Source organism: Pan troglodytes, chromosome 3, assembly GCF_028858775.2.
Source record: "Pan troglodytes isolate AG18354 chromosome 3, NHGRI_mPanTro3-v2.0_pri, whole genome shotgun sequence".
Lineage (NCBI taxonomy): Eukaryota > Metazoa > Chordata > Mammalia > Primates > Hominidae > Pan > Pan troglodytes.
Window position 1 is genome coordinate 57,926,207 of NC_072401.2, and position 14,328 is coordinate 57,940,534.

At 39.8% G+C, this 14,328-nt stretch overlaps 1 long non-coding RNA gene across 1 annotated transcript in view; it reads right to left on the minus strand.

Moving 5' to 3' along the window:
- Positions 1-11,966, minus strand: part of LOC104006079 (uncharacterized) — a 35,837-nt gene extending 23,871 nt beyond the window's left edge. Inside the window, exons 1-3 of the long non-coding RNA XR_679636.5 lie at positions 11,710-11,966; positions 10,092-10,286; positions 9,263-9,399 (exon numbers count right to left, since the gene is read on the minus strand). This is a non-coding gene — a long non-coding RNA (uncharacterized LOC104006079). The remainder of the gene's footprint in view (positions 1-9,262; positions 9,400-10,091; positions 10,287-11,709) is intronic.
- Between the last annotated feature and the right edge of the window lie 2,362 nt (positions 11,967-14,328).

Genomic DNA, 14,328 nt, shown 5'->3' on the forward strand with positions numbered 1-14,328 from the left:
TGCTAGACTGGAAGTGGCTGCTATGAAGATGAGAACCTCCCCGTCTTGGGAAAGCAGCTGATTTAAGTAATTTTGTAAAACAGTATTTTTACTACAAACTATAGGGCTAAAGCCAGAAAAGACTGTTTAAAAACAGCTAGTAAATTTGTTTCTCACAGTGGTATAGATGACCAATTCTGAAATTATTTTATATATGTACAGTGTTTGAACAAATAAGTAAATATAATGAAGATGAGAACCATATTTCTCGCTGTCAGAGAAAAAAGTTATAATGAGCAAAGGGAGAATGCTAGAATGAACTTGATGGTTTTGTATTAGAATGGGAGATATGAGTATAAATATATGACTTAAAACAACCCACATTTATTATATTAGTGTTCTGTAGGTCAGAAGTCCAACATGGGTATGACAGGGCTAGAATCAAGGTGCTAGCAGGGCTGCATTCCCTTTTGGAGGCTCAAAGGGAGAATCCATTTTCTTGTCTTTTCCAACTTTTGGAGGCCTCTCCTTAGTTCTTACATGTAGCCCCCTCTATTTCACAGCCAGCATGGGATATCAAATGTTTTTCATGTTGTCATTGTTCTCTGACAACAGCTAAAAAATCCTCTACTTTTAAGGAATCATGATTACATTGGCCCCACCTATATTAATCCGGGATAATTTTGCCATCTTGAGGTCCCTGATATTAATCACATCTGCAAAGTTTCTTTTTCCATAAATGTAACATATTCAGGGGCTCTGAAGATTCTTGTGCAGTCATCTGAATACCTGTTAACTTAGGCTTTGTATGTTTGGGGACTATATTTTTGCCAACATATATAAGATCTCTCTCTCTCTCTATCTCTCTCTCACACACACACACATACACACACACACAAACACACACACACACGGATATAAAATCAGAATTGAATTGAACAACTTTCCCTGTGAAATATAACTTTTATCATCATGTGATTACTCATTTTATTGCTAGTAATTCTATTTGCCTTAACACCTAATTTGCCTTATGTTAAAATAGTCACACCAGAAAATGATTAATAATAGATGCAAAGAGGGAGAAAATTATAGAATTGATTGAACAAAATTATAACATAAAACAAAGATGAAATCTTGGAAGGAAGTACTGCCAAAGAAGATGTGAGAAAAAAGCTGAAGCCAAAATAATGACATATGACATGAGAAAGACTTTTTGACTAAAACAAACATATAAACAACAACCTTGAGCCTGAAGATTGAAAAATTATTCAAATTCTTATTAAAATTGATGAAAGTACCATCCTTCAAATTAAAAAAAAATCTCACCCAGGATACCACTTAAAAAACAAAAATGATTTAAAAAAATAGGTAGCTATGTGGCAGAAGTCATTCTCACTTTGAATAACCCTCTGTAGTGCTAAATATAAGAAAATATAAAGCTGAGAGAAAATTTATGATGATGATATACAATTTTATATTCAGTCAAGTGTTCATTCATGTGTGAAGGGAATAGAAAGATATATAAAATATAGCTGTTTTGGAAATTTGCGTCAATCAGGGGTAACTATTTCTTTTGCAGGTACTCACTAATCATTTGATTCTTTTTAAAGGGATTGAGAACACATTCAAAATACCAAAAGAAAGAGATTACCAAAGGAAAAAGATTTTAGATAATATAAATAATACCAAGTGATAACAAGGCCTTGTGTGCCCTGACTGCTCAGCTAGTCCCATAGCCTGTTTAGTTTGAATGCCTATGCAGTTGGGACACCTCCTTCTTGGGAACAGGGAGTTGCTGCTGTCCAAAGACAAACCTCCTGAACACTGCCTGCCAATTGCTTCCAATGGGGAAGCACCCACGTATAACTCAAATGACTGGCAATGATTATTTCTAATTATATATTTTTTTCTTAATAGGGGCACTGAGAGCCAGGCCCTCTCTATTCTCTAGTAGAAATGTCACAAAGTAGTGAGGGGAGTGACAGGTTGTTGGAGTGGCTGCTGCCGAAATGCCGGCTGTAGCAGGGAGGCACAAGTGGTGGTGGCAGGAGTGGCTGCAGGAGCAGCAGTGGTGGCAGTGGGTCCCCTGTGCCCCATGCCCCCAAGGGAGGTGACTGCACCACCCCACCCTTGCACATTCAGGCAGAACCTACTTCTAGGACTGGAGCCTCCACTGCGGCTTCACCCTTGCTCCCCGTTGCATACCAGGGGCCTGTGAGCACCCAGCCAAAGGCACAGCCAGGACTTGCAGGGCTGGCCCTGGTAGCCTTGGGTTCATTTGTGTGGGGTTGGTCAGGGCTACCATACCACCTGCACCTTGCCAGCTGCCCTGAGAACTGGTGCAATGGGGTCGGGTCAAGTCACCCATCAGTGGGGGAGCAGTGCGATCAGGCATGGAGGGGCAGACAGAGAGGGACCCTGGGGCAGATCTGGGCCTGGGGCAATGCCATGCTCCATGGAGCTGGTGGGAGCCAGCAGCAAGCAGGAGCCCTGCTCTCCTGGGCACAGCTGCAGCCACCCAAGTTGTGGCTACAGACCCAGGGACCTCTGCACTCCCAGTAGCCCAGGAAGATCCCCTTTTGCCCCCACAGGCTCAGAGATGTCTGCTGCTGCTGCCTGGCCTCTCCTTGCTATCAGTACCCACTCTTATCATGGAGCAAAATTGAGACTGAGCCCAGCCACTGTTGCATCCCGGCCGGAGTGCATATGCTCAGGGCAGCACTGACATGCCAGCCTCCTGCCACTTCAGCCCCCTCCAGACTTTGGTTGCTAACATCATGGAAGGGAGGCTGAGGCAGGGCTGAGGGCAGCTTATGAATGGCAGCAGGAGGCAGACAGGCTCCTGGGTGGAAGGGCAGATGTCCCCAGTGAAGCCCCACCTTCAAGCTGGGGAGGGTCTGAAGCCTAGAGGCAAAGCTGCTGGTTTTGTGGACCAGAGTAGAAACTTGTGGTGCTTTTTCCAGGCCCTCCCATGGCTGCCCATGGACCAATCGGTGTACACTTCCTCCCCTCTGAGGCCCATAAAAGCCCCAGACTCAGTCAGACTCAAAGAGACAACAGGATGACCAGCTGCAGGGAGGAGCTATCCTCTCTGCAGAAAGCTGGACACTCATTGGGACAACCTGACTAAGAGAGGAGCTACTCGCTCTGCTGAGAGCTGAGGAAATGATGGGACAATCAGCCACAGAGAGAAATTACCCTCACTGCTAACAGTTAAAGAAATGATGGGACAACCAGCTATAAAGAGGAGCTACTGTCTCTGCTAAAAGCTGAACACTTGTCAGGACTCCCTGGCTATGAAGAGGAGCTGCCCATTGTGGGACTCCTATGAGCTGTTCTATTGCTCAATAAAGTTCCTCTTCATCTTGCTCACCCTCCACTTGTCCGTGTACCTCATTTTTCCTGGACACAGGACAATAACTCAGGACCTGCTGATGGCAGGGCTAAAAGACCTCTAATACAAACAGATAAAACATGTCTTTTGCCTGCCATGTTGCAGGTGACAAGAAGGAGAGAAGAGCTGTGACCCTTCAGGGGGCACCGACCTAGGAGCTCCCTGAGCCAGGGCTGTGACAACCTCTTTAGGGCTCTGCAGTTCCTGGTATTTCCAAGCTTCTGAGAGCCACACCATGTTGTCTGGTGTCAGCTGTGGAAATCACTTATGGTATACCTGGTCCAGCTTCAGCCTCACAGGGAGCCAGTGCCAATGCTGGTGCCTGGAGCTGCTGGCCCCACCATAGCAGGTGTGCCCAGCTGTGAGCAGTGGCTGGATGCCATGCTTGCTCACACACCCCTCACTGCTGTGTCTGGCTTTCCCTTGGCAGGTGTGGGATCCAGGCCAGTAGTGGGAGCTGTCTGCAGCCTGCCAGGCCAAGTGGGCAGAACGAGCCCAGCAGCCAGAGCAAAACTCAGGCAAAGCTGCCACTGGCCACAGAGGTTGCCAGCTGGTGAAGTGACACCCCAAGGATCCCATAACAGTAGCATGATGCACAATTTTCCTGGACCCAGGAAGAAAAAATATGAATGTTGGAAATAATTACTCTCATTGTCTGCCATTTCTCTTTCAAATACTGTCTTGCAACATTTATACATTTTCTTCTGGAAGGGTTTGGTCAGGGCCTTGTAGTGCCCTTACTTCTGAGTCAATATTGCAAAGTTATGAATTCCATCTTTATCTAATTTTCCAGTTAGATAAGGCAAGAATGTATTATAGCAAATGCCCAGAAGCCCCATCAACTTGCAAGTAGAATTTTCCAAAGTTTTCTGAAATAACCATTTATGTAAACATCTGTAACACTGTAAACAAAGTATCATTCAGTTAAGAGATGAGTAAAGTAAAACTAAAAAGTCAAGAATCGGAAATTCTTTATGTAAAAATTAATGATTATATGAAACTAGTAAATATTATTTTTAACATACAAATTTCTTATAAGTTGACTTAGCAACGAAATACTATCCTAAATGATATGTCTAAAATGTATAAATAATTATTGAGCTAATAAGTAATAATGGCTAATAAACACAATATAAGTGTTCAGTCTCACCAATAATACAGAATAGAATTTAAAATGCTATGTATTTCTTGTCTAGCAGCATCAAAAATATTTAAAAGACAAAAACTTGCTGCAGAGGAGAAAATGTGCTAAAATAGATAGTGCAAGTGGGCATGCTAGCCAAGCGAGGAGAAAGACAGTAGACCAAAATGCTTGACAAAAATTTATTTCCTTGCTCTTATTAGGCGACAACTCAAGCTGGTTCACTCTATCTGACACATAACAGTCTAGGCCAAGGAGAAATTATTTTTTAACTTTTAAGTCCAGGGGTACATGTACAGTTTTGTTACAGAAGTAAACGTGTATCATGGGGATTTGTTGTACAGATTATTTCATCATCCAGGTAGTAAGTCTAGCACCCATTAGTCACTTTTCCTGATCCTCTTTCTTCACCCACCCTCCACCCTCCGATAGGCCCCATAGTGTGGTGTTCACTTCTATGTGTCCGTGTGTTCTCATCATTTAGCTCCTGGAAATATGGTTTGGCTGCGTCCCCACCCAAATCTCAACTTGAATGATACCTCCCAGAATTCCCATGCATTGTGGGAGGGACTCAGAGAGAGCACTTGAATCATGGGGGTAGGTCTTTCCTGGGTTATTCTCGTGATAGTGAATAAGTCTCATGAGATCTGATGGGTTTATCAGAGGTTTCTGCTTTTGCTACTTCCTCATTTTTCTCTTGTGGCTGCCATGTAAGAAGTGCCTTTTGCCTCCTGCCATGATTCTGACACCTCCCCAGCTATGCGGAACTGTAAGTCTAATTAAACCTCTTTTTATTCCCAGTTTCAGGTATGTCTTTATCAGCAGCATGAAAATGGACTAATACAGTAAGTTGGTACCGTTAGAGTAGGGTATTGCTGAAAAGATACCTGAAAATGCAGAAACGACTTTGGAACTGGGTAACAGGCAGAAGTTGGAACAGTCTGGAGGGCTCAGAAGAAGATAGGAAAATGGTGGAAAGTTTGGAACCTTCTAGAGGCTTGTTGAATGGCCTTGACAAAAATGCTGCTAGTGATATGAACAATAAGGTCCAGGCTGAGGTGTTCTCAGTTGGAGATGAACTTGATTTAGGGTATCTGGTGGAAGAAATTTCTAAGCAGGAAAGTATTCAAAAGGTGACTTGAGTGCTATTGAAAGCATTCCTTTTTAAAATGGAAACAGCATAAAAGTTCTGAACATTTGCAGCCTGACAATGCAGTAGGAAAAAGAAAAAATATTTTTTGAGGAGAAATTCAAGCCGGCTGCAGAAATTTGCATAAGTAGCAAGGAGAAAGTTAATGCCCAAGACCATGGGGAAAATGTCTCCAGGCCATGCCACAGACCTTCATAGCAGCCCCTTCCATCACAGACCTGGAGACCCAGGAGGGAAAAGTGGTTTCATGGACTGGGCCCAGGGTCCCTGTGCTGTGTACAGCCTAAGTACTTGGTGTCCTGTATCCCAGCTGCTCTAGCCATGGCTGAAAGGGGCCAATCTAGAGCTTGGGCCATGGCTTTAGAGCGTAAAAACCCCAAGCCTTGGTGGCTTCCTTGTGGTGTTGAGCCTGCAACTGCACAGAAGTCAAGAATTGAGGTTTGGGAGCCTTTGCCTAGATTTCAGAAGATGTATGGAAATGCCTGGATGCTCAGGCAGAATTTTGCTGCAGGAGTGGGGCCTTCATGGAGAACCTCTTCTAGGGCAGTGCAGAAGGGAAATGTGGGGTCAGAGGCCCCACATAGAGTCCCTAGTGGGGCACTGCCTAGGGGAGCTGTGAGAAGAGGGCCACCATCCCCAGACCCCATAATGGTAGATCCACTGACAGCTTGCACCATGTGCCTGGAAAAGCTGCACACACTCAATGCCAGCCCATAAAAGCAGCTGAGAGGGAGGCTGTACCCTGCAAAGCCACAGGAGCAGAGCTTCCCAAGACCACGGGAACCCACCTCTTGCATCAGCATGACCTGGATGTGAGACCTGGAGTCAAAGGAGATCATTTTGGAGCTTTAAAATTTGACCGTCCTGCTGGATTTCAGACTTGCATGGGCTTTGTAATCCATCTGTTTTGGCCAATTTCTCCCATGTGAAACTGCTCTATTTACCCAATACCTGTACCCCCATTGTATCTAGGAAGTAAATAGCTTGCTTTTGATTTTACAGGCTCATAGGCAGAAGGGATTTTCCTTGTCTCAGATGAGACTATTTGCACTGTAGACTTTTGGGTTAATGCAGAAATGAGTTAAGACTTTGGGGGACTGTTGGGAAAGCATAATTGGTTTTGAAATGTGAGGGCATGAGATTTGGAGGGGTCAGGGATGGATGATATGGTTTGGCTGCATCCCCACCCAAATCTCAACTTGAATTTAATCTCCTAGAATTCCTACATACTGTGAGAGGGACCCAGGGGGAGGTAATTGAATCATGGGGGCTGGTCTTTCCCATGCTATTCTTATGATAGTGAATAAGTCTCATGAGATCTGATGGGCTTATCAGGGGTTACCACTTTTGCTTCTTCCTCATTTTTCTCTTACTGCTGCCATGTAAGAAGTGCCTTTCACCTCCATGATTCTGTGGCCTCCCCAGCCATGTGAAACTGTAAGTCCAATTAAACCTCTTTTTATTTCCAGTTCCAGGTATGTCTTTGTCAGCAGTGTGAAAATGGACTAATACACCTGGGCTCAGACAGAGCAGGGCAGAGGATGGCCAGGGGACAAAGAAGGTAGAGAGACAATGGGATTTGAAGACCAGCTGCAGAGAGGAGTAACTTCTCTGCTGAGAGCTGCAGAAACAACCAGTGAGCAGAGAGAAGCTACCCCCTCCACTGAGAGCTTCAGAGACCTGCAGAAATGTCCTGATAACCTGCCTGCAGAGAGGAGCTGTCCTCTCCAGGGCCTCCTCTCTGCAGAGAGCTGACCACTCGACTGGATGACCTGCCTAAAGAGAGGAGCTACCCACTCCTCTGAATTGTTCTAATGCTAAATAAAATTCTTCTTCTCCTTCACTTGTCTGCATACCTCATTCTTCCTGGATGCAGGACAAGAACTCAAGCAAAGGCGCTGCAGTGACAGAAGTTTCTGGCTAGAATAATCGACATGCCAGAGATCTCATAACAGTGTCATTCTCATTTGAGCTACAAAGAGATAATATGGGATAGCAAAATTAAATATACTTTGAAATGTAATTTTAATATTAGAGTATATTTTGCCTTGAGTTGGCAAGTTCAGTGGAAGGTGAACACAGTCCATGCAGGGTTCTTATATGTCTGCACTTGATTCTTTCTGTCTCTGATGGAGAAAGCAACCACTAGGCAAGAAAACAGAGTTTGTACATGATTTCAGTGATTCTTTTCAATCTCAGATATTCGCATCTTTTTTCCACAGTCCCCCACTCACCTAAAAGTTTCATTTGGAATTATAAAATATGGTTTTCCTAAATGTATGTTTTTCTTAACTTGTATATATATAATTTACATAAATAATTAGACTTTCTAAGGATACATTTTTAAAATTTATTTTAAATTTGTGGATACATGTGCAGAACATGCAAGTTTGTTACATAGGTATACATGGTGGTTTGCTGCACCTATCAACCTGTCATATCTGTTTGAAGCCCTGCATGCATTAGGTATTTGTCCTAATGCTCTGCCTCCCTTTGCCCCTCACGCCCCAACAGGTCTTGGTGTGTGGAGTTCCTCTGCCTGTGTCCATGTGTTCTCATTGTTCAACTCCCATTTATGAGTGAGAACATGCAGTGTTTGGTTTTCTGTTCCTGTGTTACTTTGCTGAGAATGATGGCTTCCAGCTTTATCCATGTCCCTGCAAAGGACATGAACTCATTCTTTTTTATCACTGCATAGTATTTGTATATGTGCCACATTTTCTTTATCCAGTCTACCATTGATAGGCATTTGGGTTGGTTCCAAATCTTTGCTATTGTCAATAGTGCTGCAGTAAACATACGTGTGCATGTGTCTTTATAGTAGAATGATTTATAATCCTTTAGGTGTATACCCAGTAATGGGATTGTTGAGTCAAATTGCATTTCTGGTTCTAGATCCTTGAGGAATTAAGGATAAATGTGTAGTATGGAAAAATGCAAAGTTAATGAAGATGATTTAATATCTATAATTACATCTTATTTACTCTTAAGGTTTGATGGAAATTTACTGTAGATCTCTGATGTCTCCATTCCACATAGAATACAACTTGTCACTTCACTTTAGTTTGTTTTCGTACCACATACTGAATTCAACTGATTGCAGAGAGAGATAGTACCATACAGTAACGAGAAAACAGCTCAGGAGTCAGGGTATATGGAATTGGTTTCTCAACTGATTGCAGAGAGAGATAGTACCATACAGTAACGAGAAAACAGCTCAGGAGTCAGGGTATATGGAATTGGTTTCTCAACTGATTGCAGAGAGAGATAGTACCATACAGTAACGAGAAAACAGCTCAGGAGTCAGGGTATATGGAATTGGTTCCTCACATTGTTTCTGGCTCCATAGTTCTGAGCTTGGCACCACTTTTCGGGGTGTTAGTTTATACTTTGTCAAAATGTACATGGATTAGATAAATCTAAGATTTCCTTCAACTTTAGCATTATCCACATCAGTGAACACAATTATCATTAAGTCCTATGTATTGAATGCAATACTGTGGAAGAATTTGGGGAATAAAATTATACACTTGATCCAAGCTGAACAGAACAGCAGAGATAAAGCACTTGGACTTCTCTCTGAGTATTCTTTGCCTACCTGATGAGATCACCTCCTCAGGACAGAGTAAAACCAGATCACAGGTGAAGAAATACGAGCTCAGAGAGACTGATTGTAGTTGACACAGGCAGAGGCATGGGAGGTTCCTTAAACTGTTGGCAATCCTGTTTGAAGGCCTAAAGGTTAATGACATAGTATTCACCTGAGAATTCTTCTATGTTCTTTGGTCTGGAAATTTCACCTATGAGTCACCCCTACATTAACACCTACACATTTTTATGATTCTGGTTTCAAGCTTCTCAATGATAAGCATTCATAAAAATCACCTATTCAACCACAGAGACTTGGGTTAGAACTCAGAGGTTCTAATTTTATAATCTAAGATGGGGCCTGAGAATTTACGTTTCTACTTTTGAACAGCATAGTTTACATATTACAGGGAAGTTAAAACTCAATAGCAGGATTGAGATTAAATGTTTTATGCCATGTGCTCTAAATTAAGTTACTCTTTCTATGGCTAATTTTCTTCTCCCTTTTTGAAAATTTTAGATAAGATAGCAAAGTCAAGTCTGGAGCAATTTGTTAAAATGTAAGCTTTGTATTTTTTTAATAGTGTGAGAGGATAAAGAAAAAATCTTTAGTGGGAGAAAAACACCAGGCAGGATTCTTGCATGCTCTATGTCCTTAGAATCTGAAATATGCATAATGCTCTATTAAAGGAGGTGTTGGTCCCACACTGCCAAAATTACCACCCCTGTATATATATATAAATTGGGATGTTAGTTTGGGCAGTAAAAAGTTAAATGAAAATTCTATGCATGCTTTACTTTCTAAGATATTCTTTCATGAAAAAAAAAACTTTTCTTACCTCAAAGAGAGAAGTGCATCATTGGTGTTTTCTGGTTCTTAAGCAGTGCTATTACAATATCTGTTGGCTCCATGAGAATGACATTGGACTGCTACTGCAGATGGTGTAGTAGTGGTTGTTTACTCTTAAATTACAGTCAGGAGAGATGAAAAGCATGCATGTTTCCATGCAGGATGGACCCGTCAAGATAGGAGCCTGTAGAAGGTGGGATTAGTTTTGAGAGATTTCACATTTTCTTGGCCCAAACCCAAACTCAGAAACCTAGGTAATTCTCCCAACTCAATAGCCTAAGGCTGCTTTATTTATACATTGCTTGGCCATGAGACATTTTGTACTAACAGTAAACAGGCAACACTAACTGAATCATGATTGAAAATAATCCATAATGATCTTTCTGAGACTCAGAATCACTTATGGAACCAACCATTATCTGCTTGCTCCTAGCACTGCTCTGTGATAGATGGCATGGTCCACATAGTTTGATTTGAAGATCGAATGAAAACTCCCATGTAGGATCCCTTGGCACAATGCCTGGTATGTGGTAACTATGCAATAAGTATCCCTGTTTGGCTTCCTTAATCTGAAATATGTATTCCTTGCTTAATATCTTTATTTAACATACTAATATTTTACTAATTTATGAAGTTTTCTTTAAAAAAACAAATGTTCCAAAATAATTGGAAATAACATGAATTTTTAAATCCAAAGATATGGATTCACCCCCTAGGTTGACTAATAGCAGAATTAACCTAGAACTTTATTTTACGCATATTTAATAAGAATTATTCCTTATAGTGTAATATGTAAAAAAGACATTAATTATGCAAATATATTTATAAGTTCAGTTATAAGGTGTTTATAATAGCACACATACTATCTAGATATTATAAAAATTTTATATTATTTGAGATATAGTGTCTAAATTAAACCCCATTATAAAAATCTTGTGAGATAGAGGAAAGAGACACAAAAGAACATACAGCCTCTCTCTCTCTCTCTCTCTCACACACACACACACACCACTACCACATATACACAAAATACTGCCTGTAAGCTCACATATTTATATTATTACTCAGGAATTCTCAATTTTGGGGGTCTGATCATATATTTTATAACTACTACTGATTCAAAATGTATCAAAGGAAAATGATTTGCATCAGAAGTGGAAATGAAGTACAGAATAAAATCAGACTATGACCTGACCTGAAGAGACTCTCAGTTAAGCAGGGTAGTGATAACAGCCCGTACTGACATAGGGCTTAGCATATATTGGGCACTGCTCTAAATGCTTCATAGTCATATGTTTCATCTTCCTCTGGAGAATGAGGTTAATACCCAGTTTACTATTCTGATTGAGGATTAAGTCAACTGATATAAATAAAGTTCATACTACAGTCCTAAGGATATATAAATAAGCATTGTTACAGGATGTTGTGAATGTAAATAATGGGAAATAATTTAAATCAGGTCAAGAAAAAAAAGTGCCTTTTTATAAGGACACTGAGGTGTCTCATGGAAACCTTAATTCAGAAATGCCGAGGGACCTAAGAAAAGTTTGCAAAACATAAGAATCCACAGCCAGAATCTGCTTCTGTTTTATCTTTTTGCTACTCACCAGGCATCTGGTACATTCATGTTTGTTTGCAGATCAGCTTTCTTTTTCTTTCTCTTTTACTTCCTTTTATTTTCCTGATCCACTTCCCCCAAGATGATGAGATCATGATTCTCCACATTTATCACATTCTTATCTTCTCTCTTCATTAATCCATCTTGAGTCAAGTGTCCAACCCTGGTCCACTCAATCATGTCCAGGAATGCAGAATCCTATGGTAAAAATGTGAGTATTGGTAGCTGCACCTTCAGTGAGAGTTTAAAGAAATATGGATGTGAACTGGATGGATGTTTCATAACATCCTCTAAATTTTCCATGAAGACACCACAGTATCCTTATATAAAAGCCTTTAGAAAGTCCTATTCACAAAATGGAATTGAAGAAAATTGAAGTAAAATTATTAAAATGCATAAGGCCAATAAAATTATGAGGCTCAAACAGAACTTACACAATCCAGTAATAATTACAAACAATATGCAAAATTGCTAGTATTTCATTATGACCCATCACTATGCAGCAAATGCATAGTTGTATACTATCCATACATGTCTTCTGGACCTAAATCAGTAAGTTGCAATTTTAGAAGTACATAGATTTGGAATTTTGGGCTCGTGAAAGAGACTCAGTGTAGTAAATAATGACTACATAGAGGAAGGAATGTTCGAATTCTGAGTGAGCGTCTGCAAGCAGCTATTCTCAGTCATGGTTAAAATAGTTTAGCCCACTTTTCTCTAGAATAAGTGAAAGAGTGCAGGAATAGTGACTAAAATAGCCACTTATTTGCATTTTAAGAATGCCTATAAATGTTTGCTTATGAAAGTCAAAGTAGCAAAATTCACTGTGGTGAATTAGAATATTTCTCTATAAACAACATACTGTCAAAATAAATTAAATAGGTAGTTTTGTCCACGAATTACTACATTTTTCTTAGAGTTATGCATCAGTGCTACGGAAGGCATACATTTTAAAATCAATAATAGTATTTTTCAGAAAGAGAAAATGTTTTATTATTTGTACTGAATAGTTACTCATACATTATTTAAAAATGTAATTTTTTTCTGACATTTAATTTTTACAGTTAAATGTTATTCACCACCGTGTTCTGATCTTTGGTGCTATTAATAATGAAATGTATAAATATCTATATTTATTCTAAAAGCTATGTACAATTTCAAATGGATATTTTGGCTAAACAAAATAGATTTCTTAGCCTGTGGAAATGGACTTTTATTGTGTTTACATGTTTAATATTTTTCCTATTTAATAATGAAATTGAAATACAGACTCTCATAAAAGGACTCTAGATTCCATCTTTTCCAATCTTCTTTGCAAGTCAGAAACTTCCTCCTATTTCTCTCTGGAGACCTTTAGTTATTTGAAAAATTTTCCTTGTTTCTGAGGTAAAACCTTCCCCCATTAGCTCAACTAATTCATTCATCCATGTAGATCACACCCATAGTTATTTAAACTCTTACCACAGGCATACTCACCAACATCCAAGTCTGTGCCATGAAATTCCACATTCCTGGAGGTGATCGAATGGGCCAGGGCTGGACACTTGACTCAGGATACATTAGTGAGGAGAGAAGATAAGAATGTGATTAATATGGATAGACCATCATGTCCTTATTCTGAGCACAGTGGAGCAGAGGAACTGAAGGAAATACCTTGTTCATATTTTGGCCCTTTGGAAGAAACATTAAAGAATATGTTTGCATTTCATGTTGGTTTTCTCTTTCCCATATTAACCAACTTCAATGCCCCAATTGCTCTCCAAGTAACATGGTTTTACTATTCTCCTTGCATTTTTTGATGTTCTAAAATATATTCATTTTCCCTTCAACTTATAGTCCATGTGAAAAGTATAAGTGAGTATTATTTTCCTTGGTTTGGACAATATGCAGCCTAAAATTATTATTTACCCATATAAATATATATACATAGTACATATTAATTTTATGGCTGAAGAAAACTTGTTCCAACTAGTCTGTATTGATGTAATTTGTTTTCAACATAAACCATTCTTTTATTCTGTCAAGTTTCTCAGTTCCTCTTTGTCCATTTGAATAACTCATAGCACACTAATTCTATACTCCATGAATTATATATTCTGCCCTCTTTGCTTTTTCACATATATATTTAATAAACATGTCTTCAATATTGACTTATGTAGGTAGTTTTAAAGTGTAATTAATCATCTGATTTATCCAGACATACTTAAAAATACATGGATTCTAGGACTTCACATTGAAGGTTCTGACTAAGTAGATCTGAAGTGGGGCATGAGATGCATGTATTTTAATATAAAGTTTCCTAGTTAAATATGGTATTTGTCATTACATCTAGATATCAATAATAAAATTTCTGAAGACTCATAGAAAAACAATCTAGTGATCATTAATTTATGGGTTTTTTTTAACAAAAGAGGAAGATGTACTAAAAAGAAGTCTTGTTAGTCACCCTAGGCTGGCATGAAATGAGCAGAACTAGAGCTCAGGACTCCTCATGTAGTCCATAATCCTATCCACCACATTTCCTGGACTTTTGTGTTAATTACTGCCTTCATGCATTGTTTGTTTAACTAAATATTCATCTACAGTATCACAAACTTCATTCATGTTC